At 42.8% G+C, this 24,529-nt stretch overlaps 1 long non-coding RNA gene across 1 annotated transcript in view; it reads right to left on the reverse strand.

Moving 5' to 3' along the window:
* Nucleotides 1–1,283: 1,283 nt before the first annotated feature.
* Nucleotides 1,284–24,529, reverse strand: part of LOC118895207 — an 80,279-nt gene continuing 57,033 nt past the window's right edge. Inside the window, exon 3 of the long non-coding RNA XR_005019904.1 lies at nucleotides 1,284–1,381. This is a non-coding gene — a long non-coding RNA (uncharacterized LOC118895207). The remainder of the gene's footprint in view (nucleotides 1,382–24,529) is intronic.

A 24,529-nucleotide genomic window follows, 5' to 3' on the forward strand; every position in this document is an offset into this window, starting at 1 on the left:
TCAGCATGATGTCCTCTTTATTCTAGATGATGGGAAGAAATGGAAAAAACTCAAGTCCCATTGGAGATTAATGTTCTGAAATGGTTGTAACGAAATTAACCACATCATGAGTAATTTTTCAAAATAGTGGATCACCTCTAACTGATGACATATCCCAAAAAAAGAACAGGGTCTAAGTTCTGGAATTCCATATGTGAGCCCGTGAGATTACCCAGCATGAGTTGATGTCATCTTGTTATCTAAGCCAAGGCGAAATTAACTTTCTATAGTGTTACAAAATATAAAGTTGATCAGTCTTCTGTCTCAACCAGTAGAAATAAGGACCAAGGTCTTAAAGGCCAGAAGTCATTATATCACATCAGCGTAAACAGAATGTAGTTATGGACTCAGCTGCCTGAGAGACAGCAGGAAAATTAGATTTTTTCAGGTTGACTCTGGGAACTCATGGGCCCCTTCAAGACAAGTCATGGGAACACAGGATCCTCTCTGCAACCCCCTCCTCACATCAACTACCTACATATCCTTCATCTGGATTAGGCAGTACGGGGCAGGTTAGTTAAAAAGGACGCCTGTGCAGAAGTCCACCCAGGGAACAAAAAACCCACATAGTGGCCATCAGATGTACGGGGAAGGATATAGCCCCATTTTTCACTGTGTGGTTATTACACTCATCTAGAGCAGGAATTGCAGAAGATGGTATTTTTAAGGAGACCAGAGAGATATTTACCTTTCTCTTCATCTACCTTATATTCATGCAAGATAGGAGGTGGGATGAAGTGAGCGAGTGGCATGGACATATATACACTACCAAACGTAAAATAGATAGCTAGTGGGAAGCAGCCACATAGCACAGGGAGATCAGCTTGGTGCTTTGTGACCACCTAGAAGGGTGGGATAGGGAGGGTGGGAGGGAGGGAGGTGCAAGAGGGAGGAGATATGGGGACATATGTATACGTATAGCTGATTCACTTTGTTATAAAGCAGAAACTAACACACCATTGTAAAGCAATTATACTCCAATAAAGATGTAAAAAAAAAAAAAAAGATAGGCGGAGGAGTGGTCATCATAAGTTCTTTGACAAAGGAATTCTAAGACCAACCAACAAGCCAACCAGGAACTAAAAGCAAAAAAATTCTCCATATAATTCATGGAGGACCCTAATGAAACAATGTTGATGTCGCCAAAGTACATTCAACATTAAAGAGTGAAGACAGATGAGGAGAAGCAGCTATATCAACATGAGAAGGAAAAATCACTAGCACTTACTTGTCATTATATGAGGAGTTGAGTCCCAGTGAAGTTCTCCTTGTGCAGTTATAATCACAAAGACATGAGGGCAGCTCCACCCAGCTCACTCCGCACATCAACAGCTCTGGGCTCCTGGGGTAGGTTAGACAGAGCAAGGTTTTAGGGAAGGGTGTTAGGTTCTGTTGCTCTATAGCAAAGTACCACCTACTTAGTGGCTAAAACCAACACTCATTCATTATATCACTGTTTCTGGAGTTCAGACATCTGGGCACAGCTTAACTGGGATTTCCTCAGGGTCTCACAAGAGGCAAACAAAGGTCATAGCTGGACTGCATTCCCATATGGAAGCTTGATTAGGCAAGAGTCCACTTCCAGATCCCTCAGTTATTGTCAGAATCATTTCCCTGTGACTGTCACATTGATCAAAGCCACAAGGGGGAGAGTCTGCTCATACTGGAACTTAGGATCTCTTTAAAGAACTTAATTAGGTCAGGCCCACTAAGTATAATCTCCCTTTTGACAGCAAATACAATACTACTGATTTTAGACCCCAGTTACATTCGCAAAATTCCATCAACCATGCCATACAAGATAATCTAATTATGGTCATTTTCCCTGCTAAGAAGATCTTTACTTAGCCAGTGACAGTGGTGAAAATCACATTTTCTGCTACCCAAGGGAAAAAAAAAAGGCACAGGATATGTGATGTAAGAATTTTGTGACTCAGTCCACAGGACAGAAAATTGAGGCAGACAGAAACTTAGAAGTGGCCCAGCTGAATTAACTATTGCACTCCCAAAGGAATCACGTCGGCAAAGCCAAAGTGTGCCCATCTGGGCTATACAGTCTTTACAGCTGAAGGGTGTTGAAAGCTATGTTCAACAAGCCCACACACCCAAATACTTTACCTGAAGAAACTGCTTCAATTTAACCTTGATGAGCAAGTGTTCAAGCACTGTTGCATCAAATGGAGAAAGCAACAGCACAAAATTCAGCAATGGCTGTCATCAGAAGCAGACTATTTCAGTGGGGGAGGAAAGATTCCCTTGCCCAAAAGGCCACCAACATTTGCCCTATGTGTTCTTGAATTCCCGATGCCTTAGGACCCCAATATACCTGAGTATACTGGTACCTAAAGGGAACGGTGCCTCTGTTTGGAATTCGTCATGGGATAGCCAGTGGACATGTCTGGGGCTCTCTGTACCTTGATGATCTCCATTTCCTGAGACATAGGGTTGCACAAGTCAACTTACACCTTCCCCAGGGAAGATGATCCCAGCATCCTAGGTAGTCTCTCTCTCCCAGTGTCCCCCCTGATAGGTGGTACCAATCTTCAGTTTAGCTTCTGATATAGCTATGTGCATCCTGACAAAGAACTGTGCTCAACAGAATGACACTTCCAAACATCTTAAATGGGTAGACTTGAGACGAAGCAGACCAGAGCTCAAGGATTACCCTTTTGCCATAAGAAAAAAAAGTTTCCCTCACCCCTCGTCCTCAGACTGACCTCAGTATAGAAGTCAAAGCAATAACAGCCACAAGAACTCCCCATAGCATGTAAGCACAGGGTCTAGTCAGGCCAGGCCCCAAATCATGGTCTCCCTTCTGACTGAACCATAGGAGCTTCAAATGGGAAGATCGTAAAGCCTCATTAGACATAATGGGAGCCACCAGAGAAGGTGGAATGTCATAGGACAAGTTACATTCTTTCAAACCAGCATAAGTTGTTCAGATACCATTTACTTAGTGTCAGCAAGAAAACAAGGCAAGGGCTTCCCTGGTGGCGCAGTGGTTAAGAATCCGCCTGCCAATACAGGGGACACGGGTTTGAGCCCTGGTCTGGGAAGATCCCACATGCTGTGGAGCAACTAAGCCCATGTGCCACAACTACTGAGCCTGCGCTCTAGAACCCATGAGGCACAACTACTGAGCCCATGAACCACAACTACTGAAGCCCGTGCGCCTAGAGCCCATGCTCCGCAACAAGAGAAGACACTGCAATGAGAAGCCCGCACACTGCAACGAAGAGTAGCCCCTGCTTGCCGCAACTAGAGAAAGCCCGCCCGCAGCAACAAAGACACAACGCAGCCAAAAATAAATTAATTAATTAAATTAATTTAAAAAAAAAAGAAAACAAGGCAATGCCAACTCCATTTCCTGTGTGGGCAGACAAAATCCTTTCTCCCAGAGGTGGCTATTTTGCAATTAATGCTGAGTCACCTACAATATTATCTTGCTGCTGGTGTCGGAAAACCATGTATCTCAGGAAACAAAGTCAGTGGGTATTTGGAGGGACGAACATGGACACTGTATGTTTTCCTGATCTGCATATTATAAGCACCCTACTCCACCTCAGAAACACCTTCCATCAAATGTAGGTTAGGGCCATGATAGGAAGCAGCTCTTTGCTGGGACTTTCTAACCCAGTGCACATCACTTAGAAAAATGCACCAGGAAGAACACTCAGGGGACACTCCGCTGCCTTTGCTTTGTTATTGCTAGAGGATTCACTCTTGGCCTCAGTCAGTAGCAAGACTAATGGAGCAGAGGAAGCCCTTTTAAAGGGCATGATCCCAAAGGTCAGACATCACTTCCCCTCTCACCCAACGGTCAGTATGTAGTTATGTGACTCTAGCTAATTGAAATAAACCAGGTAAATCATCTTATTGGACTGTGAAGGAACACATGTGCGTGTATAAGGTAAGCTACAAGAATATAAGCTCTTTGTCAGTGGCCCCTCTCCAGGACAGCTACTTGTAAAGTCTTCTGGATCAGGCAGCACAGAACAGATTAGAAAAAGAGGCTTCCAACATAGAACTCCAACTGATAACAAAGCACACTCTGCCCATCCCACCTTCCAGACACACCCCATTTTTAAAGGTTTCACTCAAAAGTAGTCTCCTATAATTGAGGGGAAAGAGAGTAAGCCCCACTTCCTCTTCAGTGGAGGAGAAGAGTGCTTGAGAGAGGAGGAAAGCAGGTCTCTTCACCGATGCTGCCCCTCCCCCAAAGCCAGTTTCTTCTTCCTAAGTTAATATATTTTCATGAAAGTTAGTTGGTGAGATGGGGGTGGAATGTCAAAAGATATATGACCAAGGGAAAATTCTGAACAACTTTCAGCAAACAGTGAAAATCTCAAGGCTTAAAATTTCCAGATCCTATTCAGCGAAGCTTCCTATCAAGGACAGGAGGGACATCAAAGCCCCTTCCTTAATAAAGAGCAGGAAGGATGTAAAAATAAAGAACAGGTGAGGAGGGCACCAAATCAAAACAAAGGATAATGTGGTTGAGCACTAGTGCAAACTGCTCCTTGTATGAGGAATTGAGGTGGAGATGAGACTTCCTGAACTACAGAATGAATGGAAGAGGAAATTCTTACTCCCTGAAAGATGCTGTTTGAGATGCTGGTACAGAGGACACAAGGACACCCTTGTCATTCTACGGTAGAGAATGTGCCTCCACTTGACGGCACATCCCAAGAAGGGTAAACGGCTAAGATCCTGGGTGGGCCCAGGGGTTCCTCCAGCACAAATGGTGTCATCTTACTGCTCCCACAGACCCACTCCTCCTGGCCACGGGGTCCCCAGATGCTCAGTGTCTGGAGAAACAAAGACAGTGCTGTCATCCCAACAGTTAACAGGAAGAGGCTCTCCCATGCTGAATTCCTGATTGTGCTGATTGAGAGATGAGGACTGTGTGTTTGAGAGATGCCTCAGAACTCTTTTAAAGATTTTTTCACCTTTAAATGATGTAGTCATTTTTTCTATTTTTCTGGGTGTTTCCCATACTAATTGACAGTCTTGTTGCAGGTGAGAGCCTCAGTCACCCAGCATAAGCATTTCAGGAGACCACTGCTAGGGATGTGGGTTCATGATGACTTGAGGGATAGGAAATGAGCCCCCTGCTCCCTTACCTTCCTGCTCTAGACACTGCCCCACACCACGGACAGCTTTGCATGGACGAACAGAACTCCTGTCTTCTACCAGCATTCTTCAGGAACGGTGGGTGTGCGTCAGGACAGGGTGCTCTGTGACCTTGTTTTCAGCACATCTGTGGAGGACAGCACCACACGTGTGCCCAGAGTCTACCAGGCGACCCTGTTGTGATATGTGTCAGGTTCTGTCCTAAAGCTTTCCCCAAAGTTTTCTGAGAGAACTCATCTCAAAGCACAAAGTCCTTGACAAATGTGCAGGGATGGAATTACCTCAACCAATGGGGTGGATGGAGTTGGTGGGTGAATCCTTGGACTTCTGTCCTTCCAGGGAGGACATCCTGTGATGCATTTTACATGGTTCTGCAGAGGGTCCCCATTGCAAATGTGACACAGGAAGAGGTAACAGCTCAATGCCATGCCCATTAGTGGCTGATCTCCCCATCCAGTCTCACATTCACTTCTCCAACCTGTGGGCTACCTGGGAAAACGTTCAAATAAAGTATCTGGCCCAAGTCTATGTCTATTCAGAATTAAGAGATCCAAACTAAGACATTCAGTTCTCCCTTTCTATTTCAAAAATGAGAACTGTTACCTATTCTTTCATCGACATGAGTGATGGGGGTACAGAGTCAGGAGGAAGAAAAATGATAGAAATAAAGTTCAAGGCAAGTGATGAAAGAAGACATCACATGAACTTGGAATCACAGGAAAGAGCAAGACTAACTTTAACCTCCCCTACCTGTCTGAAACTACCTGGAAGCATCTCTCAGCCAGACCTGACATTATCACTCTAACTCTGAGCCACTTTCCACTCCATCTGTGTGACTGGTGTTGAAGCCTGTAGAACTTGGAGCAAATGGGAATTGCAGGCACTGGAGGGGCCAACAGACATACCCACTGTCTGGCCCTTGATCTGGAGGTTTCAGTCACTGACTTCCAGGAAACTCTTCCCCCTTCAAATGCAGCTTAGGACCACAAATGCAAAATTAGTCTTTTTGGGGACGTCCCAGCACACAGATACCTCTTAGAAAATACAGCAGCAAGAACACTCCAGGCACACCCCTCTCATTTCTCTCTGCTAATTCTAGTGGTGGTCACTCAGGCCTCAGTATTGAAGACATTCAAGAGGGAGGCAGGACCACCACCTTTTAAAAGGCAGGATGTTGAAGGTCAGGCATAAGTCCTGGTCATGTAGTATGGATTAATTACCTGATCCCAGCTAAGGAGGTACAGCAGGGAAAGCATGGTCACTTTGGTTGACCCCAGAGGAACAAACATGATACTGCAAGATGAGTTATGGGGATATGGACTCTTCTAAGATCCCCTCCTCAGGACAGTTCTCTCCAGTCTTCTCCTAGATCAGGCAACATAGGACAGATTAATAAAGGTGGCCAAAGCAGAAATTCGACTGATAAAAGACTCCAGGTATCTGTCAGATTTAGGGAAGGAACGTACCCTCATTTCCACATCAGAGGAAGATGTGTCCTTTATAAAAGAGGAATATGGTTACCTCAGAGAAACAGCCTTTTATAAAGAGACAATTCATTCTCAGCTCACCTACATCATATTCGTGCAAGTTCAGGGGAAGGACTGTGGTGTTTATATCTCTGATCAAGGAAGAATTCTAAGAAGAAACATTCTCATGGCACTATAAGACCTTAACACCAAACACTTCCTCATGGACATTATCAGACCTAAATTTTTCATATTCTATTAGTGCAGGATCATAATGAGAAAGGAGAGAAGTCACAAAGATACCTCAAATAAAAATAACAGAAAAAGTAAAGCAGCTACATCAAAAGGACAAGAAAAAAATGTATGGGGACTTCCCTGGTGTCCAGTGGCTAAGGCTCTGTGCTTACACTGCAGGGGGCATGGGTTCAATCCCTGGTCAGGGAACTAAGATCCCGCATGCCATAAGGCCAAAAAAAAAAAAAAAAAAAAAAGTATGTTATCACTGGTGCTAACTTTGGTGGTTGAGATCCCGGTGAGGACCTCCCTTCAATAATCTATGAGGACTTAGGAAAAAGAAACTAAGTCACATGACAGATTAATGCTTTGTGGTGTGCTGGGAAATAGTCACATCTGGGGTGATTCATCAAAGGGCTTGATAATCAACATCCAATGGCAGGTGCCAGAAAGTGTGCAGTGTAATATTGAGGCCCCAACTTTGGTCCCATGGGATTATCTAGGAAAGCAGCTATCATCTCACTGCTCCAAACATACCCATATATACTGAGCTCGTCAATCTCTAGATACTCAGTCTGATTATACCACGGTAATGTCACATATCTGTGAGTGCTTTCTAAACCTGGATTTTTGCCACTATAATTGACAGACTATCTTTCTTCAGCAAAAGAAGATTTTGCTGAAAAGTCAGTCAGCTGGGTATGAGTGTTTCCAGAGACCCTCCTAGGGATGTGAGCTAGTGATGAAATATAGGGACTGGGAATGAGATTTCTGCTCCCTCATCTTCCGGATGAAAGACTTTCAGCCGTTCACCTCAGCTTTGGACAGAGACTCAGGAGCTCTTATCTTCCACTGACACATGTTTCAGAGTGCAAGTGTGGGTGTTAAAAATTCCAGTCCCTTTTGACTCTAAGGCTATCTTCACCTTATACAAGAGAGGACTAACTTTCCATCCCATATGTGACACAACATCAAGGTGACCAGTCACCAGCAGTAGGATCCAGGAACAGTAGACAAATGATGACAAAGATAAAGTAGAACACATGATGCTACAGTGAAAGTCTCAGCATGCCCCATCCATATCAAGTAATGATAAGCTGACAGCAAAGGCCAGTACAACAGAACTGAAGTATCTTACTAGGAGCCAGTCTGATGTTCACTGAACAGAGCTATCACATGCCCAGACTATGTCACAAGGCCCAGCATTGAAGAATTCTCAAACAGGCTTATAAGTCTGTCATCTAAGACATGAGAAAAATTTCAGAATACACACCAAGAGTATATTACAAACTCAAATCTGTTCCCGTGGAATCATTAACTAGAACTCCCATCCAGCTAAACTTCTAGGCTGAACTGATCTGGCCCCTTCTGTAAGGGGAGTCGTGACACAGCACTTTAGACTCACAGTGGTCTCATCCCTAAGGATCAAGTAGACTCTCAGTTCACTGGTTTATTTCTCAGCAGCTTTAGCGCCAGAGGAACTAAGATGCAGGATTCTTTGTATTTCAGGGGGGCCAGTGACTTTCTTGCATCATACAGGTTTGTTGGTGAACAGAGCTACCAGGAGAGGCAAACCCTTCATGCTACCTATTGACAGACAGCATGTTCTTTATGAAAAAGTGTCTCAGCATTGTTCATTTTCCTTTTATCATAGTCATTCCTTAGGAACTCAGAAAAGCGTCACCAAGATAAACCAGAAAGGGGCAAATGCCCAGAAGTTATGACCAACAGCTGCTTCTCCCACCCAAAAAAATGTCACTGGCTTATGGTTTGGGGACAAAGGTTAGTTATTCCCAGCAGTGTGACACTGTGGGACTGTGATGGTTTCAGCATCCTGCCCATGTCTCCCGGACGAGGCTTAGTTGCACACAACAGAAGGTACAGTGTTGTCCTCGATGAGCACTGTCTCCCATCTCCCTGGGACATTCTTATTACTGTTGGTGCCAAAGCCTTTCAGAAAAAAAAAGTTAGAGGGCATCTAACTCCAACCTGCTAGCATTTAGGTTTTTGCTTCCTCTGGGGAAATTTCAAGGAGTAGCACCCGAGACATCCCAGCTTCAGAGGACAACCAGGTACAGTACAAAATAGCAGTCAACCCAGGTGGACATACGTAAGTCAGAAAACAAGTGCTCAGGAAGAAGAGTCATCACAAGAACTCAAAGATCCAAGAAAGTACCTAAAGGACACTGTATTCTAAAGAATACTGAACCTATATTCTAGTAAAAGATTAATAGATCAAAAAATTGATGTATAGAGTCAATATCCTCAAAGACACAGGGATGGATATTAGCCAAAGAGTATATAGACAAAATACAGATGGAAATATTCAGCATAAATATAGCATTGTGTAAAGATATGGGATCAATAGTAGAATGTATGTGGTTGATGATCAAATGAAGGAACTTGGAAAAGGCATCAGGAAAAACAGCTCAAGTGTGGAAGACAAAGGGACAAAGGGACAAAGTGTTTTCATATCACTCGCTCAAACACCCTCTCTCCAGGGGCTGCCAGAGTGCAATGGGACAGGACATTCATGTGTTTGTGTTCAGGACCCCATCCATGGCCATAAACTGTGGTTTAATGCACCTAGAGCTCCTGAGCACCTGTTGTGCTCAGACAGCTCATCTGACCAAGTCATAGCAAACTTCCTTAGGAGCAGCAGGAGGTGATGGGCAGTTCTCTATATCATAGATTTAGAAAATATATTTCTATCGTTATAAAATGTCATCCTTATTAATGGGAATGCATACGTAGATCTAGATTCTAATGAGAAATCAGGACAAAGTGTGGAACGAAACCATGCTTAAATATTAGCATTTCTAAAAACTAAAAAGGAGACTTTGAATATCCAGGGTTGAATTCATGATGGAGTCCATCTTGGAGCATGGAGGATCACACACACTATTACGGAAACCCGAGAATCGCTCTTTTCTTCTAAAGTCATTAATGCAGAAGAGCCACGGGACTGGGTTTACAGATGGAACCCGTCCATTTTTAGGGAAGGAGGTAAAAGGGAAACACACCCAATCTCAACAGTGAGGAGGGTTCTATGGTCCCTGATGAAGGAAGGTACCTGCCAAATGATGTGTCTGAAGGCCAGCAAGCCACAGACATTGTCCCTGCATCAGAGGAAAGCATCAGGCAAGGAGTTTTCCTAATTGGTCAAGTCCATCAATTCACCTGAACCAACTCACCCCCCCACCAACAGGGAAAGTCAGGGCTGGTTCCATTAAGAGGACACACCTGTGTCCTGGGAACCAGGGGTTAAAAGTGAGGAACATGAATATTCAACACCAAGGAAAAAAATACTTCAAATTTGTATTGCTGTAAAATATCAATAAAATAGTTAATCCTAAAATGATTTTCCTAAAATGATTTTTTTAAAAGGCCACATGCTTTCAATCTTCACTCAGATGGTATAGAGATAAAGAATGCTAGAACCATACAAGGAAGACTCTAAGGCCATATCCTCCTAAAATTGTAACCACTTGAGATTTTGACCCTCTAAAGAATAAGGTTGAGCATTTAAAGAATATGTCCATGGAGATGTCAGCAATGGTGAATTATAGTTCACACAAGGAAGCTGGAAAATGGACTTTTGAAATGCCTTCTCCCATCAAGGATTGTTGAGTCAGATCTGAAATCCTACAAGTGTTGTAGTATCAAGAGGAGAGGGAATCTTTGAAGCTGAAATTTTTGGAAGCAGCACCTTCATCACTGCTTGGGTTGTCATTGCCCTAAATGAAGAAATGCAGAGGTAATTCTGTCTTGAGACAGAATGTCTTCATTTTCACTAACCTCCCCTTTCTCCAAAGAGGCCCTCATAATGGAAATTAGAGGGTGGTTCAATTCCTTAGAAATTTGTGTCCTGGGTCCCCCTCCAGGGCACCAGGCAAGTGATTCAAGCACCTATGGCCCTTGCTACTCTTGGGCAGCTCACTTACACTTTCTGAGGTTATGACAGACTACATAAGTGTAGCCAGATGTTAGTGAAAAGTTCCAACTGTATGTTATGCTGTAGGAAATACATTGTCTGAATGCTTATCATCTTTCTCAATTGAATTGCAGATGCTGATCTATATATGACTGAGAAATCAGGGCTGATTTATCAAACGATGTAGAACCAAAATATATGATGAGATTAATGGCTATAGTGAGGACTAAAGAAAAGTAGGAATATCCAGTGTTAGGTTTACTGATTGAGTCACTCCTGAAACACAGCTGACTCTGGGGAGGATCAGGAAACCCTAAAACATCTCACTTTCTCATCTAAGATAAGGCATTACTCAAAGAAAACTATAGGGTAAAGTTTTGGGGTAGAATTATCAAAACACAGCTATACTTCTTCCAGAGAAGGCAGCACAGGAGGAACTGTCCAATCACAAAAGGTGAGAATTGGCATGAGATGGTTGTCTGGAGGCCAGGAGAACTGTTTGAATATCAAAGAATACCACCAAACAAAAATTTTCCTAGTTTTACACTCAACCCAGCTGGACCATCCTTCAACAGGATGGCAGCCTGGTAGACATTCTAGGTGATCTCGTTCCTCTAAATGTTTTCAGTCACAGTAACAAAACCAATGCAGAAATGAAACACACAGACCAAGGAAGGTTGTCACATGAACGTACTACTACATTAGGATACTAGTCCTATATCAAGGAAGACAGCACACTGCCAGGGCATCAACTTTCAATTACTGAAAAGCCAACTCTTAGAGCTCAGGTGTTATGAACCTTGGGGACAGACCTGTGTGGTCCAGGCCCATGATAAATACTACCCTGTAATCAACAGCCAGTGGCCATGTCTAGAAATATATTGGAGCTAAACTCTCTTCCAGGGCATCAAAAAAGTGAAAAACCTCACCTGGACCTTCACAAATGCTCTTGGATGGAAAGGAGCCTGTCTGACACATCAAGAACAAGAGGTTCAGGCAGACAAGTGTTAAAGGATGGCCTAGACTGTGTCCAGCAGGGCTGGCCAGATGACAACCACACCCCAAAATAAAACCTGGGTGAGCAGTCAAAGCAAAATAGTTATAGGAGGCTTCATTTTGGTCAGTCAGCACAGTCACTGGTCCAAGTCTGCCCTCAGGTGAGACATTGCAGGCAGTGCAGCAGCAGAAGGGTTTCAAACCCATCTCACACATCCTTCTGATTCAATCCTAGGAAGTTAAATGGAAAGCTGCACCTCCTAGTACAGGCTTCACTAGAATGCTTGGGGCTGCAGGAGGAGGTGCAATGTCACAGTGTGGAATAAACACTTTCCTCCACAGACAAGCAATATTTGCTCATATTCAAGTGACTGACATTTCTTAGAAGCTCAAGGAGTGTGGACAAGATTCACTTACAAAAAGGATATCATTGATCATAAACTAATACTCCTAAGTGAATAGGAATATAATGAAATGTCTTCCTGGAAGGAGAAGAGGGTGTCCATAGAGCTAAGTGTACACCATTAGAAATGTAGTCACTGATATATGAAAAGACAACCCTCAGAATGGGAGAAAATATTTGCAAATGAAACAACTGACAAAGGATTAGTCTCTAAAATTTATAAGCAGCTCATGCAGCTCAATATCAAAAAAAACAAACAAACAACCCAATCCAAAAATGGGCAGAAGACCTAAATAGACATTTCTCCAAAGAAGATATAGAGATTGCCAACAAATACATGAAAGAATGCTCAACATCATTAATCATTAGAGAAATGCAAATCAAAACTACAATGAGATATCATCTCACACCAGTCAGAATGGCCATCATCAAAAAATCTACAAACAAAAATGCTGGAGAGGGTGTGGAGAAAACGGAACCCTCTTGCACTGTTGTTGGGAATGTAAATTGATACAGCCACTATGGAGAACAGTATGGAGGTTCCTTAAAAAGCTAAAAACAGAACTACCATACAACCCAGCAATCCTGCTACTGGGCATATACCCTGAGAAAACCATAATTCAAAAAGAGTCATGTACCGCAATGTTCATTGCAGCTCTATTTACAATAGCCAGGACATGGAAGCAACCTAAGTGTCCATCAACAGATGAATGGATAAAGAAGATGTGGCACATATATTCAATGGAATACTACTCAGCCATAAAAAGAAATGAAATTGAGATATTTGTAGTGAGGTGGATGGACCTAGAGTCTGTCATACAGAGTGAAGTAAGTCAGAAAGAGAAAACAAATACCGTATGCTAACACATATCTATGGAATCTAAAAAAAAAAAAAAATGGTTCTGAAGAACCTAGGGGCAGGACAGGAATAAAGACGCAGACGTAGATAATGCACTTGAGGACACAGGGAGGGGGAAGGGTAAGCTGGGACGAAGTGAGAGAGTGGCATGGACATATATACACTACCAAATGTAAAACAGATAGCTAGTGGGAAGGAGCCGCATAGCACAGGGAGATCAGCTCCGTGCTTTGTTACCACCTAGAGAGGTGGGATAGGGAGGGTGGGAGGGAGACACAAGAGGGAGGAGATATGGGGATATATGTATACGTATAGCTGATTCACTTTGTTATAAAGCAGAAACTAACACACCATTGTAAAGCAATTATACTCCAATAAAGATGTTTTAAAAAAAGAATGCATATACATATGTATAACGGAATCACTTTGCTGTACAGCAGAAATTAACACAACATTGTAAATCAACTATACTTCATAAAAAACTTAAAAAAATAAATAAAAATTCTTTTGTTTCCTAAAAAAAAAAGAATGTAATGAATTTTATACTATTAGAAAAGTAGTAACTGACATTAAAATATTCACACATGAATGGAAACCTTAAACTTCAGCAATCAATCCACTGCAATGTAGAAAGGAAATCTATGGAAGAAATCTACAGTATCAATTTTTGGAAAACATTACGTTCAAGTCAGATTGAATTTTAGATGACAGTGTTACATTCTTGGAGGGAAAAGAAATATATTTGGAAGGAAAACAAAATTACCCATTGAAGTAGAATGAAAGCAAATGAATCACCAGTAATCAGAATTCTAAGGTATTTGATACTGGCAGGCAACTGAGAGGCAAGATAGGGACAATTCTGAATGAGAAGAGGAATCTATAAGGAGTCTCTTTTCAGGAGAGGAAAAAGACACCATCACAAGAAGATGAATGTCAGATATACGCAATGGAATTGGAATAGACTTGATGTACTAGGACTAGTCTGTACTTTTCCTGCTTAGTGGAAAACCTAGGAATATTGTCGTTCTTCTGGAATAGGTGGAGATGTCTGCAGAGGCTGGGGTACTGTGACATCCTATAGAATTTTTGTTTAACACAACACAGCAGTGAGATATTTTACTTTAAAGGAGACATTACGCCTAAAATTTAAGATTTACAGGAAACAAGCAAGGCAAACCTCCCTACCTTTCTCGGCACACCTAGAGCCTTCTCTCCTGATGTGGCTATTCTCAGGCTAACTCAGAGCCACTATCCACTCCACCTTGTGGCCAGTGGCTGACGACGATCCATCCTGGGTCCTATGAGAATGAGTGTTCTGTAGGGACAGACAGATACATTCAATGACAGGTCCCTGATCTGCTATGAAGGACAATCTTCTACGTCTGGAGCCGTCTTCTCCCTTAGAATGTAGTTTATGGGAGAGTAGATCTTTGCTGGGATGTCTTAGTCAAATGTACATCTCTTAGAAAACCCACCAGCAGGAATGTTCAAGACACATTCCTCTACTTTTGCTCCACCATTGCTATAAGGGATCACACATATTGCCTGGTCAGCAAGGAGGACATTGGACGAGAGAGGTGAGACCATTAAAGGAATAAAATCTTCATAATGGAGGTCAACAATTAGACAAAGAAAATTCAGATGTTAAGAAAGAAGCAGAGAAAATTAAAAGAAATATTTCAAGAATACTCTGAAAAATAAAGGGCATGAGTATTCAACACCAAGGGAAAAAAATACTTCAAATTTGTGTTGCTGTGAAATTTTAGAATACCCAGAATAAGAATAAGAGAAAAGTTAATGCCAAAATAAGGGAAAAGGCCACATGAAACATACTTTCAATCTTCAGACAATGGTATAGAAAGATGGCTAGGACCGTGCCAAAAAGACTCTAAGGCTATATCCTAAAAAAATAACCCCCTGAGATTTTTACCCTCTAAAGAACAATTGAGCATGTAAAAAACATATCCACTGAGGTGCTGGCAATGGTAAATGATTCTTTACTCAAAGCAGTAACAAGGAAAATGGACTTTTGAAATGCCTTTCTCCACCAAGGTTTCCTGAGACAGATCTGAAGTTCTGCAGGTAACCGAGCATCAAGAGAGGGAAGCCTTGAACAGACTGTGTGGAGAGCAGCCCTTCTGTAACACTTTAGGTTGTCACTGCCCTGAATGACTGAAGAAACAGAGGTAATTCTCTCTAGAGACAGAATGTTTCCATTTTCACTCATCTCCCTGTTCTCCAAAGAGGCCCTCAGAGGGTGGTTCAGGACCCTCTGGCATTTCTGCCCAGTGTCCCCCCCAGGGCACTAGGCAGGTGACAAGCACCTATGGACCTTGCTATTCTTGGCAGCTCATTTGTACGTTCTGAGGTTATGACAGAAGACTTCATAAGGAGGAACAAGGTGCAAGTGAGAAGACCCATGTATAATTATGCTGTAGGAAATATGTATGTGGATAAGCATCTCCAAGCTAATTGAGAATGTTAGTATTTTATATATTCAGACAATATAAAGGAGAAATCAGGCCAATTTATCAAATATAGAAGGAAAGGTATACTTCAGGATCAATGGCTAGACTATTTTAAGAACTAAAAAATAAAATATGCAGTTTTGAGTTCCTGACCTAATCACTCCTGAGACATGGCTCACCCTGAGAGGATCAGGAAATCTGAAACATCTCAGTCTCTCACCTAAGGAAAGCCATTACTCAAAGAGAAGCCCAGGATAAGGCTTTTGGGTAGAGTAACTTCATGATGCAGCCCATTTACTTCTAGAAAAAAATCAGCTCAGTGGGACACTGCCCAGTCAGGAAAGATGAGAAGTAGTGAGTAGTATCTACCCTGAGTTCTTCCTGGAGGCCAGGAGCCTACAGAACTAAGTATCACAAGAAGAACATCTGTAGAGAATATTCCTGCTTTACACTCTCATTTCTCATTTATGCCTTCATACCAACAAGGAAAAATCAAGGCTCATTCCATTAAGAGGACACACATATGATAATACCTCCAGGCAATCAGCAGCAGCTCAACCTAAGACCATCAGGGTAGAAGGGAAGATGCTTTGTCAGAGGTGGGATCTACCCGTGGGCCAGCCCTACACACAGCATGGGCATCCTGGGCCCTGAAGCCCAGCCCTTCACCACCACCCGCCAAAAGGGAGCCCATGGCACAGACGGCTGAACACCTGTGACCTAAGAACCATGAGTGTGGGTTTCTGGGGGAGAAGATCTAGATGACTCAGGCCTATAATAAATACTTCCTGTGTAACGGACATTGAGAACTTAATGGAATTTAGGTTCTTGTCTCTAAAAAACATAAGTGGATCATGTTTGAGAGAAGTAGATAGTTCTTAGAAGCTCAAGGAAGAGGAACCATTTCCAAAACTTAAAAGGTAATTTTTAGATCATATTCTCCTCTAAACGACAAGAACATAGTAAAGTGTGAACTATTAGAAATGCAGTAATTGACATGTTAAGGCATTTGCACAGGAATGGAAACCCAACCTTTTGAGAGGAAGGGTACAGATCAGCCCTACTGCTGCAAGGCTATTCTGATTCCATAGCTGAGGTTTGACATCCATTTTCTTGTGATGGTGTCTTTTTCCCTCTCCTGAGAAGATAGTCCTTATAGACCTCTAATCCCATTAGCCTCAATCCTATTTCTACCTCTGTAATCTGCCAGAGTCAAGTACCTTAGTATTCCAATAACTGGGGATTAATCTGCTTTCTTTCCAAATATCATTTTTTCCCATTCAGGAATAGAACACTGATGTATTACCTAAAATTCAATCTGACTTAGCTATTGTAGATTTCTCCCACAATAGTTTTATTGAGAAATTCATTACATTTGTTTCTTACATCAGAGTGAAATTGATGCTGAAAAACCCAGGAGCATGGCATTCTTTTGGAATTGGTGGGCATTTCTAGCAGAAGTTGGATTCCCATATGACACATCCTCTAGACTCCTTTTTTTTTTTTTTTTTTTTTAGCACAGCACAGCAGTGAGATGCTATTTTAGTTAAAAGGAGGCATTGTGACTAAAACTCGAGAATCACAGGAAGTAGAACAGGACAAACCAAGGTATAGTAATACTCCTCCCTGACCATGACCCTCTCTTTAGATCTGAATCTGGATCAGGCATCACAGGGAAGCTTAGAGAAAAGGTGGCCCACACAGAAAGCCACTGGGGAATAAACCAACACAGCCCGCTCATTCTTTCTTGCAGACGTGTCTGGTTTTTTTTTTTTTTAAGGTGTCACTCTAGGCTAGTGTGCTACGATTTCAGTTAAGGAGTATGTCTCTTTCTCACAACAATCACCCACTGAAGTAGAAACGAAAGTAGAAGAGGGAAATAGGTCTCCTCCCAAACTCTGCCCTCTGCAAAGAGATAATTTCCTCTCTCCTCCTCTACATTAGCTTCATTCAAATTTGGGTGGTGGAAGTGGTGGTCCACAATCATAAGTGGTCTCTCCAAAGAATAATCTCAGGAACATACAGCAATTCGTGGGCATCAATTTAGACTACACACATAAAAATTCCCATATCCTATTTGTGGGGGAGATCCTCATGAGATGGCAGTAACAATGCCAAGGTCATACCAACAACAGCACAGGTAAGGTGCAACCAGGTGTGAGGGAACAACAATGTCAAGGTGGACAGTAAAACATATGATGTATCCCTAGTTCTAATGTCTTGCTGTACAAGTGCTCAGGTCAACGTGCAGTCTTCAACCATCTATGATGAGAGGGAGAGGACAAGAAAACTTTGAAATCATATTGGAGTGTAATTCTCTGAAAATATTTGCAATGGAAACTAACCACATGTGTAATTTCTCAAAATAGAAGGTCACCTCTACCTGATGACCCATATCGGGTAATGCACAATTAAGTACTGAGAGCTCACCTGTGGACCCGTGAGATTATCCAGGACCAGCTGCTATCATCATGCTTTCCTAAGCCAAGGGAGAATTAACTTTCCATCCTGAGTGTTTCAAAATAAAGGTGACTAGTCTCAGTAGAATCAAGGAACAAGATTCTGAAGGTCAGATGTCACTACTGTTTACATACGAGAACCCCAAAGTAGGCAGAACTTACTTATGTAACCAACTTGAATAACCCAGCTTTATATCAAGTGACCCCAGGTGTACATAGGCCCCTGTAAGAGAAGTTTGGGAATACAGGCTCCTCTCTGTGGATGCTTCATCAGTCCAGATGCCTCCACAGTCTTCTCCTGGATCGGGCATCACAGGGCATATTAACTAAAGGGGGCCAAAGCAGACCTGTCATCAGATTTAAGGTGGAGGCACACATCCCTCATTTCTACTTCAGCGGAGGATTGTTGTTCTTATGGAGAGGACGAAATCGGTCTCTTCATAAACACGCTCTTCTACAAAAAGAATTTATCCTCTCCTCATCTACATTATATTTTTGCAAAATGGTGAGAGAAGGAATGTCATCATGAACTATCTCTGGCCAAGGAAGAATTACAAGAACAAACTACCAACCAGAATCTAAAAGTGTAAATATCTTCATATCCTGTTTCATGGAGGACCCTAATGAGACAATGGTGATGTCACCAAGGAACCTTCAACAAAAAAGAGCAGGTAGGGAGAAAAGAGTTAAGAGCAGCTACATTAAAATGACAAAGAAAAAGATGACTTATCAGTCGTGCTAACTTGCCATTGTATGGGTGGTTGAGTTTCTGATGACCTGTCCAACAATCTAAGTTGGCAGAGAAAAAGAAAGCTCTTAAGTCTCAGGAGAGGTTATACCTTGAGAAAGGCTAGAGCAGAATATAACACCCTTCTGGGTGGTCTACTTAATTATCTGGTGTCCAATAGCCAGTGGAACATGCCAGCAAATGCACAGAGCTTAAATTATCACCCTACCTATGGGTCCATGGGATTAAACAAAACCGAATGGCATCATCTTACTGCTCAGAACAGACCCATGTCTACCGAGCAGTCTCCAGATGCTTGGTGACTAGAGGATGCAATGAAGATAAGCTCAGTTCTCTTAGAAGCCAGCAGCGATTTTCCCACAATGAACTCCTCCCTGATTGAGATGAGACCGTTTGGAAAGAACAACCCTGAAAATTCCTGTCTAACATTTTCCATCTTTGGGGGACACACAATCTGTTGGATGTCCTCTAAGCCTAGGTTTTCCCCACAATAACTTACAGACCTCCTTTTAGTCAGGTGCTTAATAGTCACAGGAACACGAGCATTTCAGAAACCCTCCTGGGGCTGTGGGTTAGTGGTAATGTTGGGGGTAGGTGACTGGGAATGAACTCTGTGCTCCCACATCTTCCTGAAAGACCCATGGTCTTTCATACCCATCTCCGCTTTGGACAGAGACACAGGAACTCTTCCTTCTGATAAATTTCAGAGAATAAGATGGGTGTCGTTACAACCTTCCAGTTAATTATGACTTTAAGACTTTCTTCTACCTATACAAGACTAACTTTCTATTCTCAATGTGATACAACATCAAGGTGACCAGTCACAAGCAGGAGGACCAAGGAACAAGAGACAAGTGATGATGAAGATAAAAGAGCCAGAATAAAAGTAGTCTGAATGTGCTCCCATCCTTGGATGGGCAATGGTGAGCTGCCAGCAAAGTCAATATGATAAACGAAACTGGAGCATCTTATTTTGAGCCAAAGTGGACTCCATTCATCACAACAGCCCAACCATTGAAGACAGACACAGAACTCTGCTAAGGAAGGAGGAAAAGTTTGGAATACACACAGAATGCAATTACACACTCAGAAGTCTGTTCCAACAATAATGATGACCAACTTCAATTCCCCTTTACAAAACTGTCAAGGCTGAATTGATCTTTCAGGGTAGTCATGACAGAGAGCATCCCATACTCACAATGGGTTCATCCCTGAGGACCAAGTAGACTCACTAAGTCCAGTGGTTGAATTCTCACCTGCATTACTACTAGAATAAGATACGGAACTCCTCAGCCTTCACAAGCTGCCCAGTGAGGTCCCGGCTTCACAGGCACTTGTCGGTCAGCAGAGCTGCCAGGACAAACAAAACCCTTCACCCTGTACATTGACAGCAGCAAAACTGGGGAAAAGCTTTAGCATTATTTTCCTCTTGTTAGGTATATCATCCCCCACGAGCTCCGATTCAATCACCACAGAAAACATCACCAGGAATAAGCCAGAAATGAGCTAATGCTCAGAAAGCATGTCCAACAGCTGTGCCTCCCAAGCATAAAATATCTGATCAGTTTGGGGCAAAGAGTCAGATATTCCCAGCAGTTTGACACCATGAAACTATGACAGTTTCTGAACTGTTCCCTGTCTCAGAGACAGGACCTGGCTTCCCAGAGGAGAAGGCATAATGTTGCCTATGATGAGCACTGTCCCCCACCTGCCTGGGACATTCATGTTACTACTGGAAATGCCAGAGGCACTCAGAAAAACTACAGAGGGCATCCGGGGCCAAGCTTCCGGCATTTAGGTCTCTGTTTCCTGTGGGGAAAATTGAAGGAGCAGCTCCTAAGACATCACATCTTCTGAGGACATCCAGATACCGTATAGTTTGACATTCAACCCAGGTGGACCTCCGACAAGTATTTCTTAAGCCTCTTAGCCAATATATATGTTCAGGCAGGAGAGTCACCACAAGAATTCACAGGACAAAAAAAGTCACCTAAAAGATGCCGTCTTTAAGAAATCTGAACCTGTTATTGCAAATGAAGAGAATTAAACAAATATCAAAAGACTTAATATCAAGTTCATTTCCTCAAAGATATAGAAGCTGATTAGTCAAATAAAGTGTGACTATGAAGTCATAAAACATGGAAAGATTTAGCATGAAATATAGTACTGGTGCAAAAGTATATGGGATAAAGACAATCAACATGGCTGTAGATCGGATGAAACTTTTCCAGAGGCATCAAGAAACTACAAAGTCTAGAATGTAGAAGACAGAGGGCCAGAATTTATTCATTTCAGTCAGTCAGACATCCTACATCTCAGGGGCCCCTCGCAGTGCACTACAGAGGGAAGTATAGGACTTTCAGGCATTTGGGTTCAGGGTCCCCTCCATGGCCCTGAACGTGTGGTTCAAATACCTATGGACCCTGCTGTGTTTGGACAGCTCATCCAACTGTCTGGGTGAATGAAAACATGCGAAGAAATGGTAGTAGGTAAAACAACAGTTCTTTTCTATATTATATATTTGGAAAATTTATTTCCTTCAATATAAGATCCATGTTAACTGGAAGGCAGGTTTTGATCCAGATTTAATGGAGAACTCAGGACATCAAAATAATTGGCATTTGTGGGCTTCCCTGGTGGCGCAGTGGTTGAGAGTCTGCCTGCCAATGCAGGGGACACGGGTTCGAGCCCTCGTCTGGGACGATCCCACATGCCGCGGAGCAGCTGGGCCCGTGAGCCACAGCTACTGAGCCTGCGCGTCTGGAGCCTGTGCTCCGCAACAGGAGAGGCCGCGATAGTGAGAGGCCCGCGCACCGCAATGAAGAGAGGCCCCCGCTTGCCGCAACTAGAGAAAGCCCTCATACAGAAACGAAGACCCAACACAGCCAAAAATAAATAAATATATATATAATAAAAATAAGTAAATAAAAAAAAAAAATTACTGAAGACTCCAAAAAAAAAAAAATAATTGGCATTTGTGAGGACTAAAAAGAGACCTGGAAGATCCACTGTTGAATTCCTGATCTATTCACTCCTAAAGCATGTTGGGCTACTCACAGGATAGGCAATCACTAAAATCTAGCTTATTCTCTCTTCCTGGAAAACCCTTAATCCGGAAGGATTGTGGGATTAAGCCTTTCAAATGGAACCATTTTTAACATGGAACCCATCAACTTTGACAGGAGGCAGAACAAGGGAAAACCACCCAGTCAGGAAAGATAATGATGAGTGGCATCTGTCATGAGCACCTGCCAGGTGATTGGTCTGGAGGCCATGAGGCTAGAGACCTTGATTTGGGTTCACAGGAGAGCATCAAGCCAGGAGTTCTCCTAGTTGGACAAATCCCTCAATTCACCTTCAACCAACTCACCCCAGTGAGGAAACTCAGGGCTGGTTCCATAAAGGCACACCTCTGTCAAGACCTCCAGGCAACCACATTTGGAGACCTTCGGATCTCAACATAAGATCGGGGCAGAGGGGAAAGTGCTTTCCTTGTCTGTCACAGAAGGGAACTATAACAGGCTTAGTCCTGCACACAGCCCAGACATCCTGGGTCCTGAACTTCAGTCTTCCTCAGGCCTACAAAGAGCTCAAGGCACAGAAGGCTGAACACATACCTTTGAGAACTACAGATATTGGAGTGTAGAGGAGAAGACCAGGGTGATCCGGGCACACAATAAGTACACCAACATTCGGTGGAACTTCGATGAGGGTATAATGAATTGAAGTTAGGTGGTGTGAAACCTCACCAGGACCATCCCAGATACTCTGGCTTGGGAATGAGCCCCATATGGATGCCTAAGGTACAGGAATGGTCAGCAGACACGGATCAGAGGATGATAGGACCATGTGGAACATGGGTAGGATGGTGGGGATCAGCCTCTGGCACAGCTGAAGACGATGTCAAAGCAAAACATGCCTTGGCAGCAGCTTCCATTTGAGGTCAATACAGGGTCTGCTCGATCCTGGGTTAGCCTGTCAGCAACTGCAAGCAGAAGGGTTTCAAACAAATCCTTCTTCCTCATTCATTCTAAGAGTTTTAAATGGTTGGACAGGCGAATTGCTTGGCTCCTTAAAACTCGTGGAAGCTAAAGGAAGGGAAATTTTGGAGGAGAGAATAAGTTCTCACACACGCACACAAAAAGCACGTCAATCGTTGAAATTCATGTGACGTGTAGGCAGTTCTAGGAGCTCAAACAATGGAGAAAAGGATACTTAAACAAGCACTAAATGTTAAGATTTTAGATCATACTTGCCCCTAAACAATATATACAGGTATGCAGCAATTAAATGCAATAATTGACATAATAAACTAGTGTGGAAATCTAAACCCCCCTAACCTCCATCACATTCCAATGAGGAAAGAGTTGTCAATTTCTTTGAAAATATTTATCTACAGCAACTTGTAACAGGTAAGAGATCTGACATATGAGGTAGATCTAATTTTAGATCCTTAAACACCACATTCTCATCTATTTTTTGCAGTAGAAAGAGCATGAGATTTAAAGAGACAAATTATTCTCCTCCCTGAAGAAGAGATTAAGGTAAGATCAAGAAATTGAGAAATAGAGTTATTATCATCAAAATACTCTGTAAAAATATGGGATAAATGATACAATAAATGTGGCCAAAGATTCAGTTTAAGAACTCTCCCAGAAGCAGGAGGAAAAGGAAAGGCAAAAGTGTGGAAGACAGTATTGTTTCATTGCAATCACTCAAATTCCCCTCTCTTAGGAGCCCCCAGGGTGCAAAGTAGAGGATAGTACAGACATTCACGGTCCCATCCGTGCTGGACATGTAATTCACCCATGGTGCCTGCTATGCTCAGGCAGCTCATCTGGCTGAGTTATAGAAGATGTATCAGGAGTAGCAGGAGGTAACGGACAAGTTCTCTGTGTCATGTTTACAAAGTCATCATTTCCATCAGTATAAAATATCATCTGAAAAATGGGAATGCAGATTTTGATCCTGACTCCATTTAGAAGAACTATAGCACATTAATAATTAGCTTTTGTGAGAGCTGAAAAGGAAAATATCCAGTGTTGGATTCCTCATCTAGTCAATCTTGATTCACACTGGACCACTCAGAATCACAAAAACCTGAAAATTATTTTCTCTTCTAAAACATTAATCAAGAAGAACCACAGGACTGGCCTTACTGATGGAACAATTTCTGACGGAAAACACCCATACTTGAGAAGGCAGTACAAGGGGAAATTACCCCATCAAGAAAAATGAGCAGTGTTCTGTGGGCCCTGGGGAAGGCAGGCACCTGCCACATGACTTGTCTGGGGGCCATGAGGCTGCATTGTTCCTGCCTCACAGGAAAGGGTCAGGCAAGCATTTTCCCTAATTGGATACATCCTTCAATTCATCTTCAATCAATTCACCCTGATAAGAAAAGTCAGGGCTGGTTCCATTAAGAGGACACAGGTGTGTCACAACTGCCTGGCAACCTAAGATGATCAGGGCAGAGGGGGAAATGCTATCTTTTCAGAGATATGATCTACCAGGGGCTCAGCCCCGCACACAGTGTGGACATTGCCGACCTCTGAGCCTCAGCCCTTCACCACCCTGCAGAGAGCCCACGGCATAGAGTAAGACCGAGATCTGGATTCACACGTGTGGTAGAGGGAGGTCAGCTGAGTGACCCAGGCTCACAGTAAATCCTGCCCTTGTCATCAGCATCCCTGGGGGCAAAATGGAGTGCTCTCTCCCCCAGAACAGACAGGTGGTAAGAAACCCCACCTGGACCATCTGAACCATCTAAATACTCTGGCTTGGAGATGA

This window comes from Balaenoptera musculus, chromosome 5 (genome assembly GCF_009873245.2).
Source record: "Balaenoptera musculus isolate JJ_BM4_2016_0621 chromosome 5, mBalMus1.pri.v3, whole genome shotgun sequence".
NCBI classification, from domain to species: Eukaryota; Metazoa; Chordata; class Mammalia; order Artiodactyla; family Balaenopteridae; genus Balaenoptera; species Balaenoptera musculus.